The following is a 14,699-nucleotide window of genomic DNA, read 5'->3' on the forward strand; positions in this document are numbered from 1 at the left end:
TTGTGGGCGGGAGCAGGACTGAAAATCATAATTCTTTGCAGGAGCGGGACTGAACACTGCGGGACTGGAAAATCTGTCCCGCGCAGGCCTCTAGTACAGAACTCATGTTCTTTTCAGAAGTAGATTTTGTGTTATATGGCGTAAAGAGACAATGCAAGCCAGTCTTCAGTTAAATCATAGATTACTATTCTAATAAAAACTTAGTAAATAAACAATTTTTGTAGATATTAATACTTGTAAATATCAATTTACAGTAGGTACGTAATGACAATGGAAAAGATGTTCGACCCAGAACTCAAACCTGAAAGAATTTTATCCACTATTCCTTTTTTCTAGATGGATGTTTAAATATATGTGTCTACTTGTTAGCAAAGGCTGTAGGAAAGTATAGTTTGTCTTTATTTGGAAAATATGGATGCTGTGGTTGTTCATGTTCCAGTTGGATCAGTATAGATTGACCCTAAGGTTCTGGCGCCGATCCACTTTCGGCCACCCTTCAGTGTTCATTGGTTATTGCCCGGCCACCCTTATAAAAATGTCCTGGCTACGCTTCTGCACTGTAAATGGGTAAGAAATGCTCTTGATTTGTTTTTGTTTTTTTGGGGGGCTTATGTTTACAAAAATTACAGCATAAACTTTATAAACTTTATGCCATGAAGGGAGCATGGCATTGAGGTTGTCAACCTCTGTTTCTTCTTAGTTGGTCAGGAAGTTCAGGTTTGGCAGCCTTCGGCGTGTCTCCATGCTTATTTCCAGAGTTTCCCCATAGAGTTTAGGTCTGGCTGTCATAGACGCAACCTTCAGCCAATGACAGTTACACATCCAATCACATGAATAATAATCGAGGGCATTGGGGCTTCTATTGCGCGAGCATAGAATGGAATATTCAAACCATTCTAATTTTTCATATATTAACATTTACTTGACAACAAAGATACTGTGGTTAATTATGCACAGAAATATATTGAAATTAAAGATAAGTACAGAATTCCTGCTCTTTTCAGAACTAGATTTTGTGTTATTTGGGGTACAGTCATCTAGGAGTCTTCAGTGAAATCATAGATAAATAACCATTTTAATAAAAACGTATTAAATAATCAATTTATGTAGGTATTTTTACTTGTAAATAAATATTTTTTTGCAGAATGGTTATTGATAAAAAATAAGTAATGACAATGGAAAAGATGTTTGCCCCAGAACTTAAACCTGAAAGAATTGTATCCACCATATATGTGTCTATTTGTTAGCAAAGGCCTCAGAAAAGGACAGTTTGTCTTGATTTAGAAAATATGGATGTTGTGCTCATTAATTTTCCTGTTGAACAGTGTAGCTTAACCCTGAGGTTCTGTCCCCTATTCGCTTTCGGCCACCCATCAACGTACATTGTTATTGCCTGGCCAACCTTATAAAAAATTTCTGGCTACGCCTCTGCCTGTGTGTGAATGGCCTTCTGGGAGGACCGTGGGCTACCAGAAATAACCAGCTGTTTCATTCTAAGCACAAACCGCTGCGTGATCCTATTCTACAAACAGGGCCTGCAGGAAGTCTATGACAGCCAGATCTAAACTCTATCTGCAGAGGAAGATAGGGAAACACCGGAAATAAGAATGCAGACAAGCTGAAGGCTGCCAAACCTGAACTTCCTGACCAAGAAGAACCAAAGGTTGACAACCTCAATGCCATGTTCCATTAATGCTGTAAATCTTGTAAACATAAGCCCAAAAAACACATTTATTACCCATTTATTATCTGCAGGTAAGCCAGAAATCATCGTAAAACAAGAAATAAAGGCTTAAAACATGTGTAATACATCTATAAAGTTCACTTTTTAAAAACGTATGACAAAAAATTACTTATCATAATGATTTTAAAGCATTTCCTGCTTCCTTCTGCTGACAAGGCCAAAAACAGAGAGCCGTAAACTGACAGCAATTAACAGCTGACATAAGGGAAATGTACTGAAATCAACTATTCAGTTATGAAGCATGAACCACTAAAGGGCAGATTAAGGCCAATTTATACTCTGACACATAGCGTCTGCAACCGTCAAATCTGTCTCTGTGCGCAAACACGCCCCCCCGACTACACTGACTACACCACAATCCTGACTACGCGTCTGATGGTCGCAAACCAGCGCAGACAAAAAGCAGCTGATATTTGTCCTTGGTATGTCTTTCTGGCTGTCTGTGTGGTCGTCCTTCTTGATTCGGTGACGGAGTGCGCCAAAACCGAGTAATAAAAACAATGGATACTCTTTATCCATCTCTTTGATGCAATATCTTGCAGATGCGCCATTGTTGTTTTGGAAAATAAAAACTCCTGCTGGCACCGTCGAAGAAGTTCTCGTGACCATCCACCAAAGTTTTCAAGTTCTCGAATAGGCTCCCCCTAGTGCTTTGGTAGGAAATTGCTGTGCGTCCCTACAAATTCCAGACCGACGTTGCAGAAGCATACCAGCAACACTGGTTCACGACCAGACGCAAGCGACATTTAATGTGTGTGGTTGCAGAAGTATAATCCGCCCGTTAAACTTCTGCAACCGGACATCTTGCTAATATTTACTTCTATTACTTATTTCCTCGGTTGTTAGCCCGCAATATTTGGTATGGTTCTTTACATTGTCTTCTTATCTACAACACACAAGTATCTGCATATTTTTATGATGCGATCTGAGCGATATAGTCCCCAAAATCAGCCAGTGACGCGCGATATGATTGACGACATACTCTCTGGTGTTATTGGTTAAGACCACTTGGGGTGTTGGGCTTTGTAACCAATGAAATAAGGTTTCAAATGAGCCCAAATGTGTGTAGTTCATTTAAGAGGGTTACCGCATTACAGGCTTGTGTTAGAAACACAATGGCTCCACCAGCAGGTGGAGCCATTGATCGCAGCTCCAAGCTGACACCAAAAGTTCAAAACCCCACAGCTCTGGAACTGTTATAGCCAGAGGTCTGAAATGTTCTACATTTGTGTTTGACATGATGTAGATCAAATTTAAAATAATGAGACCTGCCTTTTCTGAAGCATGTCTTTATTACTGCTGTTCAAAAAAGACCTATCGATCATTTCAGAGAATTAAAAAAACAACTTTGAGTCATGTTTGAACTGATGCAGTTTGGTCTGCGTTCTACTCAACCAATTGGGGAAAAAAAACTAGAGGGTATTAGCTTTCAAATAATGCATTGCACATGTAATTTGGGCTTACAGTTCCTAAGTTATTTGCTTTTCCAATTGGGTATGCAAAATAGGCAGAGATTACCCAAAATAAGGGTGGATTTTAAGAGGTTAGACTATCGTTTGTCGTATCCACTTCCAAAAGCAGACTCTGTCAAGTAAATTCACCAAAGGCTGCCTTCTTTGCCTGACTCTCCGCAAACAACAAAATATCACAATGATTAAAAAAACATTACTTCCTAAATGTTACGGGCACCGCCATGTTGGTTTGCTAGAGAGCATTAGTACTGTAGATCGTCACTAGAAGGCGAGGAATTGTGCTAGCAGTGTGTAAATGGTCGTAAGGAACTAAACTAGTAGGCACGGATAATTGATCCAAGCTCAGCATGGATCGGTTTTCAGAGGTTAATGTAAATAGGGTAAATGAGAGCAGGGGCACAGTTATACATGTGGGAGGTGAAAGCCAGCTTGTGGCAAACAGAGATTTCTGGTGATTACTAAACCAGGAAAATGCATGGCATCAGGTGGAATTATTAAAAGCAAAACTGAAGAAGTTGACTATTTTAAGTCAAAGGACAGCAGAAGGGAATCGCTTTCATTTTTGCCTGTAAACATTACAATATACCATACTGCAACATTAGAACAAAAGGTGTCTTATGAAAGTAAATTCAAGCTGCAGCTGATAAAATATATTTTTCAACTCTGATTTTTAGTTTTCAATTTTTCCTATTTAATTGGGGTCATCAGGTGCTCCTTTTATTCACACTATTGAAATCAGGAGAGTTTTAATGTCATTAGACATTAAAACAACTAGATTAGACCACGGAAGAAAATAATTAAGTATTTCATGCTGTAGTCAAAGTTAGGAGGCTTGAAAAAATACATGGGGGACCTCCATAAGTTCTATTTCTGGGTTCTGAAAAAGAAAGCTGGGAATGCAGTATCATATGACTGCAGAGAGTAAGGGACCCAGGTCACACTGCGGTTGAGGGAGCTGACTATAGAAATCAGTATCAAGCCATAATCTAGAAACTGGTGAGTATTATGGCGTTTTATCAATTTGCAGTAAAATTTCTCCTACAGACAGTGCAAAAAGACGCAGAAGTAAAACAGGGTCAGACCTGACAGCAATCTCCTAGTATCTTTTCTAAGCCAATTTTTAAAAATACTTATGTGCCCTTGTTCTCCTGCAGTCTAGAGTTGTTCAGCTCCTTTTTGTAAAGGCCATGAAAGATGAGTAGATTTGTTTATTTAAACTGAGGCAGGTTGTTCTCTTTGCAAAGCTTTTAAAGCCTAGTTTCTGGCACAGCGGCAAATATTTGATTCTTCTACAGTATGGCCAGAACATTCAGTAATACACGCAAACACCTTGTAAACATTCAGAAATTTGAATCATCTTTATGTTTTTTTTTATAACTCATTTAGCACGTCAATCTCAAACCTAATTATTTGCATTTAATTTGTCTTTTTAATTTGAATTGGTTTATAGAGGCCTGCGGTGAACAGTTTAACAAGATTTAAAAAATTATTACATCAAACCTCACCTCAGTCTATCATGTTGTTGCCCACAGCAAGAACATTGCAGCTGATAAACTGTTGCTGATTAGACGGGATGTTAACTTGTAAAGGCGTCAGCCAATATTATGTGTTCGTTGAATGAGGTATTAGTTTATATAGCAGAGGTGCTTTGAGATCGCATGAAGCACATGCATTGCTGCTCCTCACATTTTCTATTTATTTTGAAATTGTTTGATCTGTTAATTGTTTATTTTATATATAAAATATACATATATAATAAAAATAACATAAATATTTACATATATTTTATATATAAATTGAGACTTAACATTTGTTAGAAGTTGGCTACTTTTATGTAAATATCGGTTTAAAAATTCCCCCACCAAAAAAAAAAAAAAAAAAAAAGGATAATTCCAGAATTTAGAAAAATTGTTGTGATAATCAGCATTGGCCTTAAGGGAAGAACCTGTATCAGTTAATCTCCACATTTATAGACTATAGAAGAGTAAATCACACAACTGTTATAAAAAAACATTTCAAGGGACAGTCGACATACTTGAAAACCAAGTTATTATTCTTTTTTTTTTAATATATATTAAAAAAAAAGCACATAAGCTATTGTTTATCTGCAGAAATGTCACAGGAACAAAAACGCCCTCCCGATCAAAATCTTAAGACCTGCTGCAAAAGTTTTGCAGTGTTGGATCTTAAGACTTTCCTACATAGAGCTTCCAAGTGAGAAAAGTAATGGTAACCAGAAACCAAAATTATTTAGGATGAAAATTTATTGAAAGCAACAAAAAAAAAAGCTGTTTATTAAAAGATCTAACATCAAAGCCAAAAATTATGATTCAATTCAATTCAGTTTATTTCTATAGCGCCAATTCACAACACATGTCATCTCAAGGCACTTTACCGTTCACCAGATCATACAGTCAAATTGATTCTTAGGATTTGGTTTGCTAATGAACAGTTTATTTGTGCTCATTTTTTGTTTTCGATAAACTGCTTGTTTCAAATTTTTGGTCTATTGTTCGGGTTTCTTTTTTTTATTTTAATGGTCGAACAACCTTCTTAATATCCAAAAGTAAAAAATGCTAATCTATTCAAATTTTCGAGCTAATTTTAAGGGATTTTTTTAGGAGTGTATTAAAGACATTTAAACCATGCTTTGCTCTGATCCACTAATATCGATTTTGGTAAAATAGCGACTTCCGACTTTATTTTCCTCTGCATTTTGTGCGACCATTATTTTCTATCACTGCCTCAAGTATCTCGGCGATGGGAGTTCATTAGGGCATCACAGGTTGCCACTAGAATGTTCTTTCACCACTGTATAAGACATGATAGGTGAATTGGCTGGGGGATTTTGGAGACCTTCTGCTCCTCCATGTTCTGTTTTAGGATGCTAGGAGATGCGTAATAGAGTTTAGCTCTGAGTGCATGCTTGACCAATCTAGTATCTTTACCCTTAGTTCCTTTAGGAAGACAGGGTTGATGTCGGAAGCGTATTTTGGGCCGTTCTCGTGTTCTTTTCCATGGTTCCCTTAATGAAAAGAAGCTCAGACTGCAGACTAATGGGCTCATTATGCTTGATGCGCGATCATTCTGCGTGGAAAATGAGCCGCCCGTCACAGGTCACTGCGCCTGCAGCATTTATACTCTGTGCCACGAGGAAGTAGAAAATAAAGCCGTTTACAAACTTATCAAAGCCTCTTCATGTCGTTCGAGAGTGAAAGTCATTTCTTTCCTGGAGTAAGATTATCCAGGAAAATATCTTCATTCTTGGTCCATGAAAAGCTATGTTATACAGTACTGGGAGGGGTGTATACATTTTTGTGAGATATTGGGCGTTAGACAAAGCTTTGGCACCTATACTGAAAAAATTAATGCAACCGCCTTTGGCATTTACTTAATCATATTTAGTTACTTTAACACAATTGTTTCATGTTAGCAGGGTTGGACATAAAACAATTGTGTTAAATTAACTAAATATGATTAAGTAAATGCCAAAAACGGTTGCGTTATTTTTTCAGCTTGGCTCACAATGCAGCAGTCATCGCTTTTGCTGAACTCAGGGAGGAAATTGCCCCTAGAAGTCCAAATATTATAGCTGCTAAAAGGCCTCAGAGGAAAGAGAGAGACTATATGCAAGAAACAGCATAGTAATTTGAAGAAAAAGTCTTGAATTTCTTAATATTTTAAACTGATTTGCTAGTTGGTTTTATAGGAACATCTCACTGCTCTTTCTTACAACTGGTTTGTTAAATGTTATTGTAGATAAGTACAAACTCCTCTATAATTTTCACACAGTAAAGTTACATATTTCAACAGCTGGCTGCATTTTTAGAAAATATAGACTGCAACCAGTAAAAAAGAAAAAAAGAAAAAAGAACCTGCATTAACCCACTCAAACATTTTTATAATCTTAAACATAATGGAAAATGGGGTTTAAACTGATAGTGGTATTGGAGAAAAGTAATTCTTTATACATTTTCTTGCCCATTATAATTTTTAAAACTGCAATGGAATTGTTCGTTTAGTGAATCCCATTAAAGATGGATTATTTTAATTTATTCTACAAACCGGAATACTTATTTTTAAAATTTACTATACTGACTAGCTCAAGATCGTGGTCATAAAACAGATTTATTTTCAAGTCAGACAAGGCAAACTGCTCCTTTAGTATACAATCAGCAATGATTAATAAAATCTTGTAAATTGGTGCTTGATCTAGTCACACATATTTGCCTGCTAGACAAAGACAACCTCTGAAGATACTGGTTTACAATGATATAAACATTTCCAAGAATAACTTAACACTGTGCACATTTCCAAAAAACTGCCAAGATTGATTGGAGCACATTCAAGGGAACTGTTATGAAATACAAAGGACTGTGGGTGTGTATGTGATGTGACTTGTCAAATTTAAATTCCTGGAGTCTATGCTCTGTCAGAGCAAGTCATTCCATTTTACATGATCCTTATAGAAAGGAAGGGTGGGGAAGCTTAATTTCTCTTCCTTCTTAATAAGTACAATGCATACTTTACCTAAAGAACATAATTTAAAGGGACAGTTAAGACCCTTGTTTGTAGTCATTTACCAGTAGAAAAATGTCATTTTAAAGGGCTCATGGGAACCTAGCAGTGGCAGAAAGTTATCTTATTTAATATTCCATTCCCTGAATGGCTGAGGCACAGCAATGTGCTTTAAGGTAGATTTGTGGGTTATTCCAAATAAAATAAGTTACAGATACTTTGCACAAAATTATTTCTGTTGTTTATTTCTCATAGAGCTTTTCTGAGTTTTTCTTTTTCTAAATTAAGTGTTAAATTATTTTGTAAATATAGACAAGGATTGACCAAATATAGTCTTAAATGACATTTTCTTTGTTAGCATTATTCAAAATGTTCATTGACCTACTCACTCTTGTAAACAAGCTCAAGCCAAGCAATATGTTTAACAGTGTTTCTTACCCAGATTAAGGTATTAAGGCACCTCATGTTTAACCTTATTCTCACAAAGATCCAATTTTGCGTGCAGTAATTTGCGCTCGCAAACTGGAATTTTGCGCGAGGGGCTGAACCATGGTTTGCAGGTGATTTAACAAGAGCGATTGCGTAACTGGTGGCAGGTGCAAAACTGTTGGAGACGCCCTATTTAAATGATGGTTTTGCGCGTTTTGTGGTTTGCAGCATGGCGAGTTTGGACAGCAGAAGGCGCAAAAGGAAATTCGACCCCATGGAAATGGAGGTGTTGGTGGATGAAGCCAACAAACATTTAAGTGAGCTACAGCAAAGAAGTGTGACTGTCACACAGAGGAACGCTATATGTGAACAAATCAGTAATAAAGTAAACGCTGTTGGTGAAACCTTGCGAACAGTGGATGAAGTAAAAAGAAGATACCAGGATATTAGAAGGCGAACCAAAGAAAAACTGGCATATAACAAAACATCTGCGAACAAAAGAGGAGGGGGCACAGCAGATGAGATGCCTCTGACCAGCATTGAGGAACAACAGCTGACGCTCTGTGAGGAGCAAATCACTGGAATTGCAGCTCCAAAATGGCAATGCTGGATAAACGATATGTTTTGATGATCGTTTCCTCGTTCATTCCAAAAATATTCACACGGAGTGAAAAAATGCGTTCTCTGCGTCTCCTTGCTTCATTTCCATGTCTCCTTCTTGCGACAATAACCGCTGCCATGTGTGCGCAATTACGCATACAGACCATTTGCACTTTCTTTTGAAACGTGTTAAATATAGAGTCAGATACCGTTAGCAAAATTGCTTTCAGGTTTAATAAATCACCTTGCGAGTGCTAAATTAATATATTTACATGTTCTCCTCCCACAAGACGCACTTTAGCGTGTAAACGCCCCAAATTGCATATTCATAGCAGAAAAAGTACTAAATGGATAAGAGGCGCTATTTAGCACGTTTTAAAGACCAAATCCTTTTAGCACGCTGTTGATAGATCAGTTTGTACATTTTTTAGCGTGAAAAAGCTCACGTTTTTATACACGCAAACCTTTGATAGATCCGGCCCAAAGTCCCTCTGAAAAGTCAATTTCATGACAAAATACTTGTTTCAGTGGTTAAAGGGTTAAAGCTCAAGGCTAAACATTTGTTCTAATTGATATTACATAAGAATTTAACTGGGGTCTATGTAGTTTAATTGAAGTATTTAGATTGAATCTGGGTAAGGTGAAACATCTTTAACCAATTATGACAGGTGTTGCAAATGCAAATAAGCATTTATAGGTATATAGATTCATAGAACACAGGTTGGTTTACATGGCAACATGTGTTACATCATCTCATTTTATCGATGTATTTAACTTTAACTACGTACATCTGAAAGAAGCAGAATTTAGCAGTTTTTTTCTCTTCTGGCTTCAAAATGCTACAGCACTGTAGAAAGTATAAAAAAAATAGCTTCAAATTCTCAAAAAGGTACCTACTTAGCTAAAGATTAATATATCTTAGACATGTTTCATGATGACAAAAATTTTTTTTCACCGTTTTTCCCTGTTACGTTATTACGGGTCGTGTTCATAAAATGGCATGAAGGATGGGTCTTTAACATCTAACATCTGCACTTTTAAGCCAACTGAAGATCAAAAGATGGGCAGTGGTTAAATTACACAGCCAACACCATTAAAATGCTCCCAATTGTAACTTCATGTACTGTCTATGAAAAATAAATCACTCGAAGGTTTGTGCTTATCCAAACTGGGCTTTTGTTAGGTCGGCCAAACAAACAAAAACAAAAAAACTAGTGTGAAGAGAAACACTCTAAAAAACAAAGGAAACAAATAGAGATGCAATAACATCGTTTTTCCATAACTGTCAAGGAATTCTGAGAAACTCTGGAGAATTTTCTCTGAACACAACAAAGCAGCGAATTTCAAACCCAACTCAGACAAAAACTGGCTAATCCCAAAGACAAAACACACAAAGCCGAGTGGCATTGTTTATGTGCTGCAGCCCAGTGAGGATTATTCCAACTCCTAAAATGGAGAAACCAAACAACAACTTCACATCTGCATGTGGCAGCACAGAGGAGACAGTAGCTCTGGATTCATTTGACTGTAAACTTGGACCTCAAGAGCAAAGGATACACCTTTGAGAACCACAATATTCAATTTTAGGACAGAGAAGACAGATGGTTTGAAATGAAGCTAAAGAAAACCATCTTTCTTAAAAAAACAGAAAAAGACATCCTAAACAGAAAAGGAGAATTAAGGTTTCAGCTTCCAAGCATCTACAGTTCAGTTCTGAAACTCATTCCGAAGAAGTTGTAGGCAACTTTTATTTCAATTGGCCTACACGCAACTGATAGGCACAAAAAAAAAGACAAACGACCAAGGAAGTGGGTGGGTCCTTGTTTTGCTTCAGACTTGGAAAGCTGTTTGAAGGACTGGCCTCCAGGTGCTTAAAAACATCATTGTTCCAGCTACAGATTGCTCTGGTTTTACCCTGTTATGCTTGCCATGTTAAAAAGCAAACTGACATTTCAGTTCCATGCTTAAACACATATTTTCCTTGTCTTTAGGCCAGATACAGAGAATACTAGATTTGGAAGAGGGAATACTTTGTTTTTACCATAATCCCAGGCAAGAAATGAACCAAACAAATGCTTAACATCAACCCTTTATCCAAGATCTGAGCCTAAATAATAGGACTGTTAGCATAAAGGGTAACACCCTATAATAAATCCACTACTTCTACAAAGGAAAGCCTGTGTTTTTTTAAATATAGTTGTAGAACAACGGACATCTTGTGAAAATACAAATAAAGGCTCCCCTTCTAATAAGATGACACAATTGAAAGGAATGAATAAGAATGCATTGCACTGAAAAAAGTATGCAAAATCCTGGAAAGGATTTTTTTTTTCCTTCTCATGACTCTGTATACTAAGATTGCGCAAACTTTGACAGACAACTTCTATGCTGGAACATGAGCAAAAATAATTAATGGTTTGGGAAGTGGCTCAGTTAATATGCAAATAAAAAAAGCAGGAATCAAAACATTTGGAAGTTGTTATATATCACAGAACCATCAGTAACCATCCCTTCAGTATTGGAGGTGTTTAGCTCATTTGGTGTTTTCTCTGGGTATAGGATTAATTGGGGTAGAAGTGAGCTTTTACTAATACGTTTGGGAGATCAGGAGTGGCTCAAACAGCTTCCTGCGCAGGTAGTCAAGGACAGCTTAACTTAACTAGGAGTGACAATTACCAAGAACTACAGCGGCCTCTATAAGGCCAATTCTCACACATTACTAAGAATACTGGAGCACAACATTCAGTTTTGGAGAACGCTACCAATTTCCCTTTTGGGAAGAGTCAATGCCATTAAAATGATCTTTCTCCATCAGATACTTTACCATTTTCAAACCTACCTATATTTTTTACTAAGTCTTCTTTAGAAAATAGACTCCATCATTCTTCCTATTATATGGAAAGCACACAGAATTAAAAAGAAGAAGAAATCTGTCCTCTCTGTTGCCAATAGCATCCTTCATCCCCTCCACTTTGGATGGAGCTTTCAATGAGTGGAGGGAGTCTGGTATGAGAAGCATTGGGAAGCACTTGTACATTAAGGGCTCTTTTGCCTTTTTTCAACAACTCCAGGAGAAATTTAAATAGCCAAAGAACCATTTCTTCAAATATCTCCAGATTAGGAACTATGTTAAAACAAATCTCCCTGACTTTGAAGCGGTAACACTAAATGCTTTGGAGATCTCAAAATGTTTGCCAGGTCACACTCCATGATTTCTCAACTGTATGATGCATTGCTGAGCATGGGTTCACCCAAAACGAACGCCCTAAAAGACAAGTGGGAAACGGAACTTGGAACTCAATTACCTCAGTTTGTGTAGGAGGAACACCTTGAACACATACATACAGTAACTGTTCCATTAACACCCGACACTGTTTGATACAATTTAAAATTTTACATAGGCTACATTGCTCCAAGGTCAGAAGCATTAAATATTCCCAGACATATCGCCATTGTGCGAGACATGTGAAAGCGCAGAGGCACCCTAATCACACAGTTACGCCCTATGTCGTAAACTGCAAAAATATTGGGGTGACATATTTAATTTCCCCATCTAGGATTCTGGAAGTCCAGATAATCCCAGATCCTGTTCTGATCATTCTGGGAATATCTGATGAGCTCTTAAAGCTTACTGTAGCCCAACAGCTTCTCCTGTCCTATGGTGTTTTACATTGGAAGGAAAAAGAAGGTAGCCTCGTGAGACCATCCTGATCTCGCGAGCTTTCAAGGTTTCACTCGCAGATCAGTCTGGAGACTCTCCGTAAAAGAAAATTTGGAGCCGTTCGCCAAACGAATGTCCAATCAGCGTTGGCTTTGAGGCGGGTTGAGGTGTGACGCAACGAGAAGCGCGACAGTTCAGTCTAAAGAAGGTGGACATTTTGAAGGCAGACAAACAGGTCGTGGAGGGTCAGAATACTAGCTGATAGACAGCTGTTCAAATAGTTATTTACAGCTGTATTATACAAATACTTAACAAAAATCATATATATAAGATTTCTGGATTATTGTATTTTTTAGACGATATCTCCCACAGCAGACATGCACCTACAATGACAATTTCAGACCTCTCCATGATTACTAAGTGAGAGAACTAAAAATAGCAGCATGTTCAAATATTTATTTTCCTCACTGTACTTTCTAAGTCAAGTAACCACTGGATTGTCAATAATCCCCTCCTAACACGCCCTTAGCTTCTGTCAATTCTCTAAAACAAATAGTTGCCAGCTAAGGTGTGGCATTATAGAACAATTAGTAAAAAGTAGATGATGTGTATTCACAACGTGGCGTTCTCAAGCAAGTACCTAATACTTAATACAACTTTCCTCAAAATACAAAAATGTTACTAATACTTCAACTTTTTCACTAAAATCTTTATAATATTGACATTTTACCAAATTACTAAGTAAATCATGATGATAAATGACTAATGTAAGCAGAACTTCAAAGTCAACATGTTAAAAACCAGTTTAAAAAGATTTGCTTAATGTGAAATTAACCTTTTGGGAACCTGAGTCATTATTTTGGGCCAAGTAGCCCTGAAAGTCACTGCTAGAGCAAGATGGACGACTAAGATGGCAGCTTAAAATTGAGATTCACACAGCAGCTGTTTATGGTGCCAGATCAAGAAATTGCAGCTTAGCTTAAAGGAAATCCATGTTCGAACAACCTAAGGTTTCACCATAAAGACGAAATAACAGGAACCCAGTGGTTGAGAGTGTAATTATGCCCTTTTCTTATATTTTAAGTAATTTTTTTCAAAAAATTTTTTTATTATTATTTCTCTTTTTCAAAGTTTTAAAAACTAAATTCTCAAAATTAGCTTAACAGATCACATTCTCTTCACTTTTAGCTTAATACCAACTGTCCAACTTGACCAATTAAAATGTTGCTATCATCAATGCGGATCAGTAGGGATGCAGCTTTACTCCTCACCAAAAGAGGAAATGAAGAGAATGTGATCTGAAACACATATTCAAAAAAATTATAATAAAAAAAAGCAATTTGTAAAACTTAATGTGAAAAAGAGAAATATTAAAAGTAAATAAAACAAACTGAAATGAAATCCCAGAAAACAGCAAAGCTACTCTGAAAAACCTTTTTTGATTGAAAACTTTTTGAGCGTTTCATTTCTGAATTACAGTTTTTTTTTTATTCACTAAATATTATCTTTCTTTGCCATGTGATATCAAGGTATGGATTCTTAATACACTAATGAAACAAGACAGATATAGGTAAAATCAATAAGATCAGCCAAATATATGAAAAGCCTTCAATTCAAAGATTTTCCGAGCCTGTAGAAAAGAAACTGGCCCACAGCATCACAGTTTCTTTTCTGTAATTTGCATTTGATAAGATGCATTCCCGTTTAGTGATGCTTTATACCAGGGTTATGAGGAGAGTTTCTAAATTAGCTTAATTGGTCTGATACAAGCAAATAGCACAAATACAATAAACTACTTTTGTAATAATGAGATTAAACAAAAAAAAAAGTTTTTCTTGGAATTACTTTAAATTTTGTTTGCATGTAACCAGCGCCTAGCAGGTGTCAGATAATATAAAACACTTTTTTTCCTTAAAATTTGAAAACCTCATGAAGTTTAGAAGTGGCTGGTTGCATATCAGTTAAACTTCCTAGATATATTACAACTTGACACATGGAATGAATAGGTTCGAGGTAAAGGTCTGATTCCTACTAGGGGTGGGTATTGCCAAAGAAGTCACGATGTGATTCTATCACGATACTTGAATTATTGCAATGCATTGCAATATTTTCTCCTCCATGTTTTGTTTTTGAATGACTCGGCGCAGTATCCCGCAGCCGGAAATGCTTGTGACACAAGGCAGCGTGCGTCAACACATTTGCAGCGACATCTACTGGACTGGAAGTTGTATTACACTTCTTTTTGGCTGATGTTCGCCAACCATTCATGCAATTT

The sequence above is a fragment of the Cyprinodon variegatus genome, unplaced genomic scaffold, assembly GCF_000732505.1.
Source record: "Cyprinodon variegatus isolate N-32 unplaced genomic scaffold, C_variegatus-1.0 Scaffold9, whole genome shotgun sequence".
Classification (NCBI taxonomy): Eukaryota; Metazoa; Chordata; class Actinopteri; order Cyprinodontiformes; family Cyprinodontidae; genus Cyprinodon; species Cyprinodon variegatus.